General features: G+C 28.1%; 1 pseudogene; it reads right to left on the bottom strand.

Moving 5' to 3' along the window:
* Nucleotides 1-3,576: 3,576 nt before the first annotated feature.
* LOC136985707 (S-adenosylmethionine synthase-like) lies at nucleotides 3,577-13,034 on the bottom strand (annotated as a pseudogene).
* Between the last annotated feature and the right edge of the window lie 949 nt (nucleotides 13,035-13,983).

Here is a 13,983-nt window from a genome sequence, read left to right on the forward strand (position 1 = left end):
TTGCCTGGTATATAATACAATAAGTTATATAGAGAATTTTATGCTATAGTTCATCAAACGTGACATTTAATAAACTGAATTTAAGAATAGATTAAGGAAAGCCTGTCCAACAAAATGTGACATAACTCAATAATCCAATTACTTTTATTTTTTATTATTATAAACATAAAATGATTGTAAATATCAGGATTTAAATATCTATAGTTTGAATGATTAATATAATTCATAGTACTTGTTCAGAGCATTCTTTGAATCGACAACTAGCGAAGAATAGTGCAGGATGGCAGAAGAAAGTATGCAAAATTTGGGTGCAAATCAAAGGATTTGGCAATTTGTGGGGGATGAAATCAGAGGAGTGAGGGTCCAAGTTTTAAAATAACATATATTTTTTTTGGAGGATTGTAGACTGAGCAATCTGGACAAATTTTTCAAAAAAGGCTTAGGAGTTTTGGGGTAGGGAGAAGAGTGAGGGGTCAAAGTTTTATGGTGGTCATGTTACCTGAGAGATACCAGAGTAACGATGCAGAATTTGATCCAGAATGGTCAAAGGGTTTGGAGGTTTGTACAGAAGATAAAATCAACAGGTAGAAGTGAGGGATCTGAGTTTTAAGGTAGTTTATATACATTAGAAAGTACCAATAGTATCTTGACAGTTATATTATGTGACAATTGCAACATTGGATATCTTAGGCATTTTAGCATTGATAAGACTTGCATATGTGTACAGCTAAAAAGTAACCAAAAGAGCTTATATCTACCTATGTTAATTAAGACTAATTCTTATTTCTAAATAACGATATAGTATAAATATTAAAACTATGAACACTAAAAATGCAATAGGCCTATGTACAAAAGTGTATTTTCAAGTAAGTGAAGTAAATTCACTCCTTATAGTTGTATCTGATAATATAATATTGTTGTTATAAGAAATGGACAATCAAAACAAAACATACAACTACATGAACCAAATCTAAAAATATAAGTTTAGAAAAGCTCACCAGGAGGCAAAGGGGATTGACTTTGAATGATGATGATGCGAGACAAATGTCATAGTAAAAACATCTTTCTTGTGCATTTTCCTTTTTTAATACAAAAAAGTATTCCTTCAGATGGACATAAGCTGTATAAGCTTTCCAATAGCAAAAGAATTTTAAAAATCTGTTCAGTAGATTCCAAGATTATTTCTAGCAAATAAATATTAAGTATAGACTGTTTAAAGCAAGAATATGTTTCTAACCAGTTTATACAAGCAGATTTAAGTATATATGTAAACAGCTTATGAAACTTGTGTAATTCTTAACTTTTAAAATAGGAAAAAGATGACTTCAGTCAAATGGATTAATTAAAAACTAATTTCTTTTACATTTTCAAGGTTGCTGGCTGTTTTCAACATATAAAAGTTAAATTTGGTCAATTTTATTAAAGATCATTGAGGGGAAAGAAATCATACTTAGATACAATGCTTACATTTTAGAAGATGGGATTAGTGTTTGTTTGTTGAAACTTTATTTCCTAAAATATGAATGTATAATTGTTCTAGAAACCTGAGTGGAGGATTAAATTTAGTACCAAAATTAAAATGGGAATACAGTAGAGCATCGATTATCTGGGGTTGGTCGGATAACCGAATTGGGAACGGGTTGGTTGGATAACCGAAAAGTATGAAAAAATACATTATTAGTATAGTGTATTAGGCCTGGTTTAAATACTAGCCTCCCTTTCATGGTCGAGCCAGTACTGCCAGCTAAAACATGCAAAAATTTAACAAAAATAATATTAAAGTAGCCAAGACATAACCAAATATTGCAGGGCCACATCACTAGCAGACATTTGAATTTTCCGACTAGAACGCGGTTGGTCAACCGATAAGTCGGTTAATCGATGCTCTACTGTACTTCCATTTTTTTGTTTGAGGCCAAATTGCATTAAAGTAACGATGTAAGGTTTATATTTTGTATTTGATCTTTGTATAGCTGTATAAAAACTTAAATGTTCAGTTATTCTTTTATTGATATAATTGTAGAAACTTCTGTAGGTTATAGGAGTTAAATTATGCAGATTACAAATAAAAGCTTAAACTATCAAGCATTATCAATTTAAAATACTTCTATTATAACCTAAATATTTTTGGTAATTTAGTTTATTTTTGTTTGTAAAATTCAATTATCTGTAATTAATTTAAAAAAGAAAAAAAAATGTACATTAATACAGTTATTTCAAGAAAAATATATCTTAGTAAAACAGAAAGTTATTTACTTATAAAAATAAATGTCCTGTAAAAATGACTTTGCATATTTTATTTTTTACACTGAATTAACTGAAGTAGTCAACATTGTAATAAATAATAATCTAAATTATCAATATGAATGATTTAATAAGTGTATTCTTTGTGAATTTAACAAATACCAAGATTATTAGATCTGTTTTATTAGTCATAAACATCCATTCGTTACAAACTTCCCAAATACTTTCAGAGAAGCAATCTTGAATTTTGTTGGAATTTAGTTCAATCACAAAAATCATACTTAAAACTCTCATTAAGTTTTACATCATCAGTACTTGATAAAAATTCATAGAACATCTAGATTTCCTGTATAAGAAATGGTTAAAAATGTGATGAAGGTAATATGTTTGGGCACTAAATTTTTAAAACAAAACAGATTACAGAATAAGCCATAAAATTACTACTAGTGGAATCTGGGTTTAAATGCAATGATTTCATCTCCATAATTTATCAAGCATTATGGATCAAGATGTCACTCCATTCTCCATTTGCACTAACAAACTTTGTTGTAAGTTGGATTCAGCTGCATCATGTAGAATTATGACATGACTTATACCTTTAATATGCTAATGCCTAACAAAATCAAAAATTTTTAAAATTTGGACCTAACTTTGTATTTATACTAAAGACGATTTGTTTACAGTAAACATGATTTATTCAGTTTATACAGATAACTACAAAGTCATTTGTTTATAGGCAGCACAGATAGTTCTGTACCGGTCAAACAATCATTATATATGATACACAACTATGTTAGAGTTTCATATATTTATAATGAGAATACAGATATGTAACAACCATTCTCATCATTGAATATATATATTCATTCATTCAAAAACAGCCAACCTTAAATTACATTGCTTTCTCAAAAGTTCTTTATGGTATATAGAAAATATAAAAAAATATAGCATATTTATAAAGCTGCGGCAAAAAAAAATCACCGCAGGGAAAAAAGCTGGAATTTCTTTATTTAAAACAATGGCAGTAATTATGTACAGGTAAATTTGAAACAATTGCCTTTCTTAACAATACAATCTACATATATACACGTCACACCAAAAGAGTGCTTGAAAGATTAAAAATTTTTAAAAAAATAAAAAATTCCATATTACTGCCATTAGGTATTGAAAGTTCCTGTTGTAGAATTTATGTACGCTCTCCCAAAAAGCACAAATTTTCGGAATTGCGGTACGAGAATACTTATTTTGTAACCAATAAAAATATACTTTCCCTAAAGGAAATATAATAATAATAATAATAATAATAATAATAATAATAATAATAATAATAATAATAATAATATGAATATTACGAAGAGTTACGCAAAAGATAACTCCCATTTGTATAATAAAAATGCCATAACAAAGAATTTGCTATCAATAAAACAATTACTAAAATACAACATTATTAAATTAATTTCTTGGGAATTTCCCAGGGGAACTCCTCTCGTCCAAAATGGCCATAGCAACTGGTCTTCTGGTAAATTGGATTCTTAAGTTGCAATTCCCTATAATAATAAAAAATAAAAATTTAATTTATTCATAATTATATTTTTACTTTACATGGTTTTCTACAGCAGTGCTACTCAAAATAATTGATAAGGATTGGTATTGTTTATCCTACTATGCTTGTATATGATTGCATCCAAAGCGTCCAGGAAAATCAAACAACAGACCATTTTGGTAGCACTTATCTGTAGTACACGTTTCACACATTAACTACTATAAATAAATCCTGCTTGTGTTTTACAATATAGAATAGGCCATACGAGTGATGTTTGTCTTATCCAATATTAAAGTACATGCAGATGGAAATAATCTTAAAAATAACATTTTTACAGAAACTGCTATTAAAAATATGGTTATAGTTTAAACTGTATACTTTACCATTAAATAATAAAAATGCTGTTAATCATAATTAAAAATGGTATCAGATAAAGTAAAAAAAATCATTAAAATGTATGCATTATTTATTTTTAAATTTTTATACCCAAAGTAAAAAAATATGTATGCTGCAAAGACAGGTCATATAGGGCCAGTAACTGTTGCTCTCAATGATAATATATTAGAATTGTTTCATCGCTTAATATAATTTGGGTTGGTTTTTCTATAAATCAATGATATAACTACTACATCAGAACTTGGCTAATTGAGTACATAGACATTACATAGTTTGAAATAAAAACAATAGGCAGTCATGCTCCAGACTAGTCTAGATTAATTTCAAAATTAATAATTAGGCAATATAAGATAGCAACAAAGTATTGTACTAGAACTTGACTAACAATTATCAAATGATAAAGCTAGATGATGATTTTAATGAAATTTAACTTCCAACTTTATATTAACAAGATGTTTAGCACACAATATATTAAATTAATTAATTTTTTAAGTTTAAGTTTTAACACAAAATGATAAACCCTCACCATCCAAAATTTCTAAAAATATTTTAGAATTCATTAAATAAACAAAAATTCTAGTTAATTATACTCTTGCCATAAACTTCTGAATTTCATCTCTTTTTTTAAAATATCATTAATTAATCAAGTGATATTCAATATGAAAAGTTTCATTTTAAAGTTTTACTTACTTCATTATTTTTCCGGGTCTCAGATCAAAATTCTCATTAACTAATTCAAGCAGTTCTCTTTGGGATAACATAGACGTTCCATAAGTAAACACACTGATAGAAACTGGTTCTGGAACTCCGATGGCATAAGATAACTGAATAATAAAACATTTGATATAACTAGTTGAAAATTATCTATTTTAATTCTAAAATGATTTCTTAGCTATTTAATATAAATGAACCAAAAAGACATCAAGTCTTGTATCTGACTCACCTGTACTAAACAACGTCTACATAAACCAGACTTCACCAGAGACTTGGCCACCCAACGGGCTGCATATGCTGCTGATCTGTCGACTTTTGTGGGATCCTTTCCCGAAAAAGCACCACCTCCATGGGCACCCCAGCCTCCGTAAGTATCAACTATAATTTTCCTTCCTGTGAGACCTGCATCACCCTAAAATAATTATTTTGTTAATATAACTTAATTATTACATAAACTAAGCAAATTCATAGCTAAAAAAAAAAAAAAAACAAATTGTTAAGTGGATCAATAGAATTGTTAATATTAAATTTAAAGCACAAAAAGGATTAAAGAGAAAATATTCAACCTGTAAATAATTTGATCATTTACATTATGTGGAAAGACATTGGTTTGTTTTGGAATATACAGGGTGAGCATAAAGTACCTCTACTCAGATATGTCTTTCTTGATATGTGGGAAAAGTTGGAACAAACTTGGTAATACTACTATCTAAGAAATGCAGAAGTAATCCTCAAAAAAAATTTTAAAAACATCCCTAGCACTCAGTGTGGAACTTTAAAAATCATGGTTTTACTCATCTCAGTATGTTTTTTAAAGATTATTTACTTGGATAGAGTTAGATCAACCTAAATAAATAAGCCCTCCAATTGTTAAGTCCTATCACACCAAGGCCGACAGAAAGAAGGACTAGATCTTTAACTTTTTTATTAAAGATCTAGTCCTCCTATCTGGTCAGCCTTGGTGTGATAAGCCCTCAAATTGTTAAGTCCTATTTATTTAGGTTATCTAACTCTATCCAATTTATAGTCGTGGGCTAAAAGCATTGTGTATTATGATTATTTACTTGTACCAACCTTACAGCAGACATTTACACTTGCTGGCTTGATTTTGTTTTCTCAAGACCAAACCTAAAGAGATTGGACAAGAGGAAAAAAACACTATTACAGTATATGAATCTCATAGTCTAAAGTGCAATAAAATTCTTCAGTATAGTCTTCATTATTGCCTATTAGAACTTGCAAACAATAAAAAAAGTTGTGTTCAATTTCAGAATAAAAGTAATCTATTATTATTCACATGCAGTTTCATGTTATTTTTTAAAACAGACAGGTTAGCAACCTAACACTTTTGATATTTCCCCACAAAGAAATCACAGGGATGAATGAGGTATTGGACAGTACCACATAATCCCTGATGGTGAGTTTCGGGTCTAAAGTTTTTTCACAATGATTGCTTCTGCACATCCTGTATAATAGTATTATCAAGTTTGGTCCAATTACATTCAATGATATTCCTATTAAAGCACATTACGAGACTATTTTAATTATGATTTCCTTTTATGTAAATGAAAGAAATGTGTCTTTCCAATATAAAATAAAAGAAAATGTAAATATTTTTGTATTTTAGAATTAAATTCTAGGATTTGAGTATTTTATTAAGTAAAAATTTAAGGAAAAAAAGTCTTCTGAAGAGAACATATCTCCACCTCATCAGTTTGAGACTGTTTGAATATATGCAATAAAAATCAGTGTGTTTAACTATAAAAAAAATTGTTATTTTAGTTCATTTAACACTTCGTATAATTGATACTTAAAAAAAATGAAAACTAAACAATAAGATTTACAGGTCTTAATTTAGAAGAGGGGGGGAAAACCAATTAAGATAATGTGTTATAGTTCTTAAAAAATCATTTATGCCACACTTACCATTGGACCCCCAATAACAAAATTTCCACAGGGATTAATGTGAAAGATAGTTTTTTCATCTAAATATTTTTTGGGAATAACTGTTCTGATCACTTTTTTCATTATTTCCTCTCTCAGCGTGTTAAGAGTGATCTGGTCAGAATGCTGGATTGAAATGACTACTGTGTGGACTCTGAGTGGCACTGCGGCTCCATCTTCAAATACATACTCACAAGTCACCTAAGAATATTCCCATTTTAAAAATCCTTATTTTTATTACTTAGAGAATAAACAAATTATGAAAACCAAAACAATTTACCTGTGTTTTTGAATCTGGTCTTGCCCACCAAAATTCTCCGTTTCTTCTCAATTCTGCCAAAGTCGCATTCAGTTTGTGTGCTAATACTACAGTCAAAGGCATGCAATCATCTGTCTCATCTGTAGCATGCCAAACATTAAACCCTGAAAATATTAAATCAAGTATTATAGAATCTATATACTAAACATTACATTTATGGTATTTTATTATATATGTTTTGTACAAAAACATATATATATACACAGGGTGGTGGGCCAGCGAAAACGAAACGGCAGAGTGTTCGTGTTCGTCCAAGCAAAGTGCTCGGACAGGCCGATTTTACTCTCGAGGGGACATCTTTTGCAATAAAGTTTTTGCGATTCTGAATTCAACAGACAACAAAAAATTTTAAAAAACTCATTTATTTTGTATTAACTAAACAAACATTTATTTCGAAAAAAATGTTTGTTTAGTTAATATTCAGAATCGCAAAAACTTTACTGCAAAAGATGTCCCCTCGAGAGTAAAATCGACCTGTCCGAGCGCTTTGCTTGGACGAACACAAACACTCTGCCGTTTCGTTTTCGCTGGCCCACCCTGTATATATCAATCAATTATAGTGTATTTGTTTAACACATTGTTATCAAAATCAAATCATACAGTGTTATGTGTGTGTGTGTGTATATTATTTGACGTATGATTATGTATGCATATGATTTGATTATCTGAATTTTGATAAATCAAATTAAAGAAGAGATAAGTACAGGTACATCTTAAGTGGAAATTAATATTTAGCAATACAATTTTAACTGACTAGCAGGTGGCCAAAAGCAGTTAAAGGTGTCAGCATATTGCTCTAGAGGAACCTGGGATCAATTCCAAGCAAGCAATTCCATGTGAGTTTATGGGCAATTTGACCAAAATATGTGAAGTCCTATTCCTCAATACCATTGCAGTCTCCATTATGGATCTGGCTGAACCCAAAATGGACATGCAATAAATTTAGTTAGTGTCTATAGAGGCAGAAAGAATAATTATTCCTAATACACTTTGGATTATTTGGAGATATGGATTACCAAAACTGCTAGTAATCAGAAGAGATAAAATTAGAAAGTGTTACTGGTAAAACTAGTCCAGCTAAGATAATGAGCAATATTTCTGTAGTTCATCAAGTTATATTTGTAATTTTATTTGAAAAATTTCTATATTAATTTGTAATTCTCTAATTTGTTGAAAGGTTAAAACATTCAATTTAGTAATAATCTCAATTATAAGCCTGTTTTCAGAATCTTATGAATATTTTAGAAGAAGAAAGTAGAAAGTGTTTTTGATCTGAAAAATTTCTGTAAAAAAAAATTATTTTAAAACTTTGAAGCTGTTAATAATACATAATGTAACTGAAGATATGAGTGAATGAAGGTGTTGTTTGAAAGTTTTGAATGAATCAATGTTCAAGTTATTATTATTTTGGTGTAAATATATCTATCTACAAAATATAGTGTATTGCAGGGAATATTATATGAGCTGTTCACTTGTCAAATTGATTAACTCCAAAAAAACAAAAAAGTATAAAAACTGATATAAATTATTTTTTTTAAATTCTTTTTATTAAAACTTTAAATTTAAATAAACATTCTTTTTTGTATTCTCATATTTTTGTATACCATTATATTAAAGGCATAGCTTTAATGTAATGATATATTACAGACATGGGCAAATGTGGCTCAGAGAGCCACATGCGGCTCTTGCTGAAAGTGTTAATTTCTGCTTTCTATTATTATTTTTACAATTTTATTTCCACAATTTTGTGAAAATATGTAATTATATATATGTAATATTTAGTAATTTATTTCCATGTTGGTGCAATAAATTAAATTGACATTTCAAATCTATTCTTTTAAAACAAGTTCTATCCTTCCCTGCCTTACCATACTATCCACCACAACAGTATGGAACTGCAGCTCCCATACATTTTGCAAAACCTACATTTTGACTCCCACTGAACTCTTGCTTGCCCACCTCTGATATATTACATTAGTTATGCAAAAAATGTAAAAGTAATAATGATTATATTAAGGATTTACAAGTGAAGTTAATCGATTTGGCCTGTGAATAGCTCATATGTCATTTAATTTCAGACATATTTGATGGTGGTATATGAGAAATGAATACATTACACCTTTATCCATGTAGGACACTCAGGTTTTGAATGATCCTAACATAATACATTCACTCATGTTTTCAATTGTTTACAATGGACAGTTCATATGAATATTTAAAGAATGTCAATGAAATTTATCATGTTTTGCATTTTGTTTTCTAAACCAATAGCCTACCAAATACTTTAGAGTCTATTAGTCCATGTACAGTACTTTCTGTTTAGAGTCCACTTTTAAAGAAGTGGAGACCCATTCAGCCAAAGCACTAACCTGATGGTTCAGTGTGAAGGGGTTGGAAGTCTTGTGCATCAATTGTGTCTTCAAAAGATTATCAATTTATGTAGGAGAGTAATAAGTTAGCTTGTATACTCTGACCTCAAATTGATAATAATCAAATTTGATAGAGATTTTACAAAAGGTTTTTCTATCCAATTGAATAGTCTAAAAGTACTTGGGTTTAAATGAAAACAATATTTGTCTCCAGAAAGAAAAAAGCAGAAAATATTAGTATACTACAAATGTTTATAATCAGTGTCAGTGAAATATCTTCAATTTAAATTTCATAGGAGATACATTTATCTAAATGGAAATATTTTAGTGTCAATTATTTTTAAATTGAAAAATAATTCCATAACAATGAAAATACCAATTAATCAAATAAAACTAATTATAATGCTTTAATGGTGCTTATTCAAGCTTCAATTGAGTGATTATTATGAAAAAAAAAAATTGGCAGAAACTTGCCTGATTCTCTTGTTCAAATTCTAGAAAGGGGTCAATTAATCTACACATAGGAAAGGTTTATCTTTTAACCTCAGCTTCACTAAAGCATTTTATAATTAGTTTATTTTAAAATAATTTAAAATTATGCATTTACTGACAAGAAAAAAAAATGTTGCACATTTTAAATGTAATTTTACCTGATCTCCTGCTCCAATGTTTTCTTCTTCTTTATCGATGTGAACACCACTGGCAATGTCAGGACTCTGTTGTTCGATGGCCAATACTAAGTTACAAGTTTTGTAATCGAATCCTATAAAAATTCAATTTAATTTATTTATATTTATGATATTTTGAGAAATTACTATAAAAATAAATTATTATTAAGAAGTTACAAATTCACTCTAAACTGAAGGAATTGTAAATACTACATGTAACCTTAGATTTCAGTCAAAATGTTTTCTGCCTCCCTAAGGATATTATGAATGATATGAAAAATTTGTCCTAACATTTGGGTTTGAACTGTGTCTAGAAGAGAACGTTTGCATTGGAAGATGAAAGAGGCAGAAAACGTTTTGGAGTTTAAAGATTGACTAAGTATAAGGTTAGTCTGTAAAAATTATTAGAAAGTTATATCTACAAAGAGTTTGCATTTTTATAGAAAAATGTATATTAAAATGTAAGTTAAAAAAATTCAGTTTGGAATAGTATTTGAATATTAATTATAGAAGGAAAAAAATGTTCAAAAGATGGCAAAAATTTCATCATCAACAATAAGAAATATTTAATGATTATTAATAGATTTATTTATCTGAAATTACAGAAACTTTGATCTGAATTTCAGCTAGTCTAATTTTGGAATTATTGTATTATCATATGCAATATTTAATTGCTCAATGTCTCTTATTATACAATATTTTGGTGTATTGCACATTACAACATTCTGTTTTCAATAATTTCTTTAAAATTATAATTTTTTTTAATGTAAGTATCTGGACTTTTTTTTTATTGATTTCAATAATAAGACTTTGTTTTAACAAAATTTTCTTGTAAAGAAAAAGATATGGCATCACAAAGAAAAAAAATATCTCAGAATTCAATTTTATACATATAATGATTCATTCCAATTCAATCCTTACCAATAAAATGAAAATACTAGCTAAAAAATAAATAATAAAAATGTTCCAAATATAAATATTACTTATATATTTTTGTCTTAAGAAATAAATGAATAAAAATATATTGCCAATTGATTGGCAAAATACATGGTGTTAAACCTTATTTTAGTTTGCAAAACCTAAGGGATAAGGATTAAATGCTGGAGGGTGTTAGAACACCCTCCAGCATTTAATCCTTATCCCTTAATTACAAGTTGATGCACATGGGTCGCAAAATTGAGACAATAATGAGCAACAATAATAATGACAATGATATAATTGGTTAAATATGTTATGTTATTAAGGTTAAAGGTTACTTATGGAACAAATTGTCAACTCAATTTTGACATCAGTGTGCATTGGCTTAAAGCTGAATTAAAAAAAAAAAAAAAAATGGTCAGTCATAGTAGAGTTATCAAAGATAGAAAAGCTTTCAAAATGTTAAAAACTTCCATTATTGTAAGTCATCTTGTTTTGTATTTTTAACATTAATCATCATCTCATGCAGAAAATTTATTGGCTTATATTTACTTAGCTGTAGCATTAGACAATTAATTGAAAACAAATTATGATAAAAGCAAAAATCAGCAAACTGTACAACACATTTATGTCCTGTTTGTCCATTTTCAGAAAAAATTAAATTTAGTTTCAGTATTAAATGAAATGAGACTTATAGAACACTACAAGGGAAATACATCACTGTGCTATATTTGACATGGAAAAACTATGCACTAATAATTTTTTAATATTTATAAATTGTTGAATTCATTAAAGTTTAATATATGTTTCAAAATATTAAAAACACATTTTGTATTACATAAATATAATCAATATATATAATGCAAAATAATTTAATCTGTTTATTTAATACTAAAAACAGGAGAACATCAACATTTATGTAATTTGTCTAAAGTAAACATTTTTGAATTTGTGTTATAAAATCATAAACTCACCTTTAGATGAATCATCGTAGCCAATATGTTTAATAGTATCTCTAACAACTTTCTGATAATCAACAACCGCTCTGGAAGTAATTTCTCCACAAATAAGAATCATACCTGTTTTAGTTACCGTTTCTGAAATTAAACAAAAAAATTACATTTTAGTTCATACAATAACCTAATATAAATTTTTTATATTTTCAGCTTTATATAAAATTCAATACTGAAAACAAATAGAAAGAAGGTCAAATCAAAGATTTGATATTTTAATAAAAGCGAGCGTAAATATTTAACAATAAGAGAAGGCAATCTGTTTATATAAAGACGAGAGATAGTTAGAGTGATAAGCCTTCGAAAGCTTTTCCGACAACATACCGCAAGCTACTTTGGCGTCGGGGTCTTGAGCAAGATGAGCGTCTAAAATGGCATCACTCACCTGGTCACATATTTTGTCTGAAAAGTAATTACATTTAAATTATAACCATTATTACTTTTTATGCACATAATTCAGTAAGACAAAAATTACTTTTTAACTTTAATTTTGAACTGAAAAATATGCTAATTATTTAATTAATTATTAAAAAACTTAAATTATAATTTAATAAAATTCCACAAGTTTAATGTTTAAATGAAGTATTTTTAAGAAAATATTTGGCTCCTCATAATCTAATTCATAGACCTACTAACCTGGATGGCCTTCTCCTACCGATTCTGAGGTGAATAAAAATTTTTCTCCTCGATCGTGATATTCTCTCAACCCATCTTTGTGTAACGGAATCGAGCCGTTTGTATAACCATTCATCATAATTCCCCCTCCGTAACCGTTAGTAATTGCAGAAGGTTCGGTTGATATGCGACTGTTAAAAGACATATTCCTCTATTTAAAAACACGTGAAATGAGAAAAACTATTATAATAGGTGCTTATATAGCGCTAAGCACGTGTCTGAGATCCACGTGATTCGCCTAGTGCAAAAATTGGAATTTGCCACTAGAGGCGCACTCAGGAAATGTTTTACGTCGCCATTACATTACGTCAAGGACATTAAAAGTTTAAAAATTATTTTTTTTAATTTTAAATTTTATAATAAGTATGAAGTATTATTATTATTATATCGTAACAAAATTAAACTATATTTTTATAAATATATTTATTTATTTAAAATAATACCGAAAATTTTAATTCGTCACAATCGAATAAAAATTCAATTTGCGTTTTTTTTATAAATTCAAAATATCAACAAAATTATAAATTATAAATATAAATTTCTTAGATAAAACACATTACAATGAACTCTTATATCTATTTTGTTATCGAAAATTTAGCGGACTTTAAGGCGCTCAATCACTTAAATTTCGATTTATGTTAAGCTTACTTTATCGAATTTTAGGACTTTAATCCGAATATTTAACAATTATTATTACGCAAAATAAAAATAAAATATACCGAAAGCATCCCCGATATAGTCTAATAAACTTTTAACATATTTATAATGAGATAAATATAAATATGCATGAAAAATCGGGGCAAACCACATGTAAATAAATACTGATATACATAAAAATAAACATTTCTTTTAAAAAAATCAGTACAGTAGCTACTGAACTATATTTAAATGATTTACTATTAAAATAACTTAATTTTATTAGTTTTGAATTTACATAGCGTAACGTCTGCGTTACGCTACATAAATTCAAAATTGTGTAAGAAAGGATTTAGTTACGACGTAGAAAAACATTAAGATCTACAAGAAATACGTTATTTAATAACAGGGAATATATATTTTGAGTTCATTAATGATTAATAAATGTACAAACAGTTCTTATTCTACAGGTTATCTTAATTATGCTTCGGTTTATAGATGTCAGAAAATTTTATACCGTAACAAGTCCATTAACCGAGATATA

Source organism: Centruroides vittatus, unplaced genomic scaffold, assembly GCF_030686945.1.
Source record: "Centruroides vittatus isolate TY-2023 unplaced genomic scaffold, ASM3068694v2 contig_975, whole genome shotgun sequence".
In the NCBI taxonomy this organism is placed as follows: Eukaryota; Metazoa; Arthropoda; class Arachnida; order Scorpiones; family Buthidae; genus Centruroides; species Centruroides vittatus.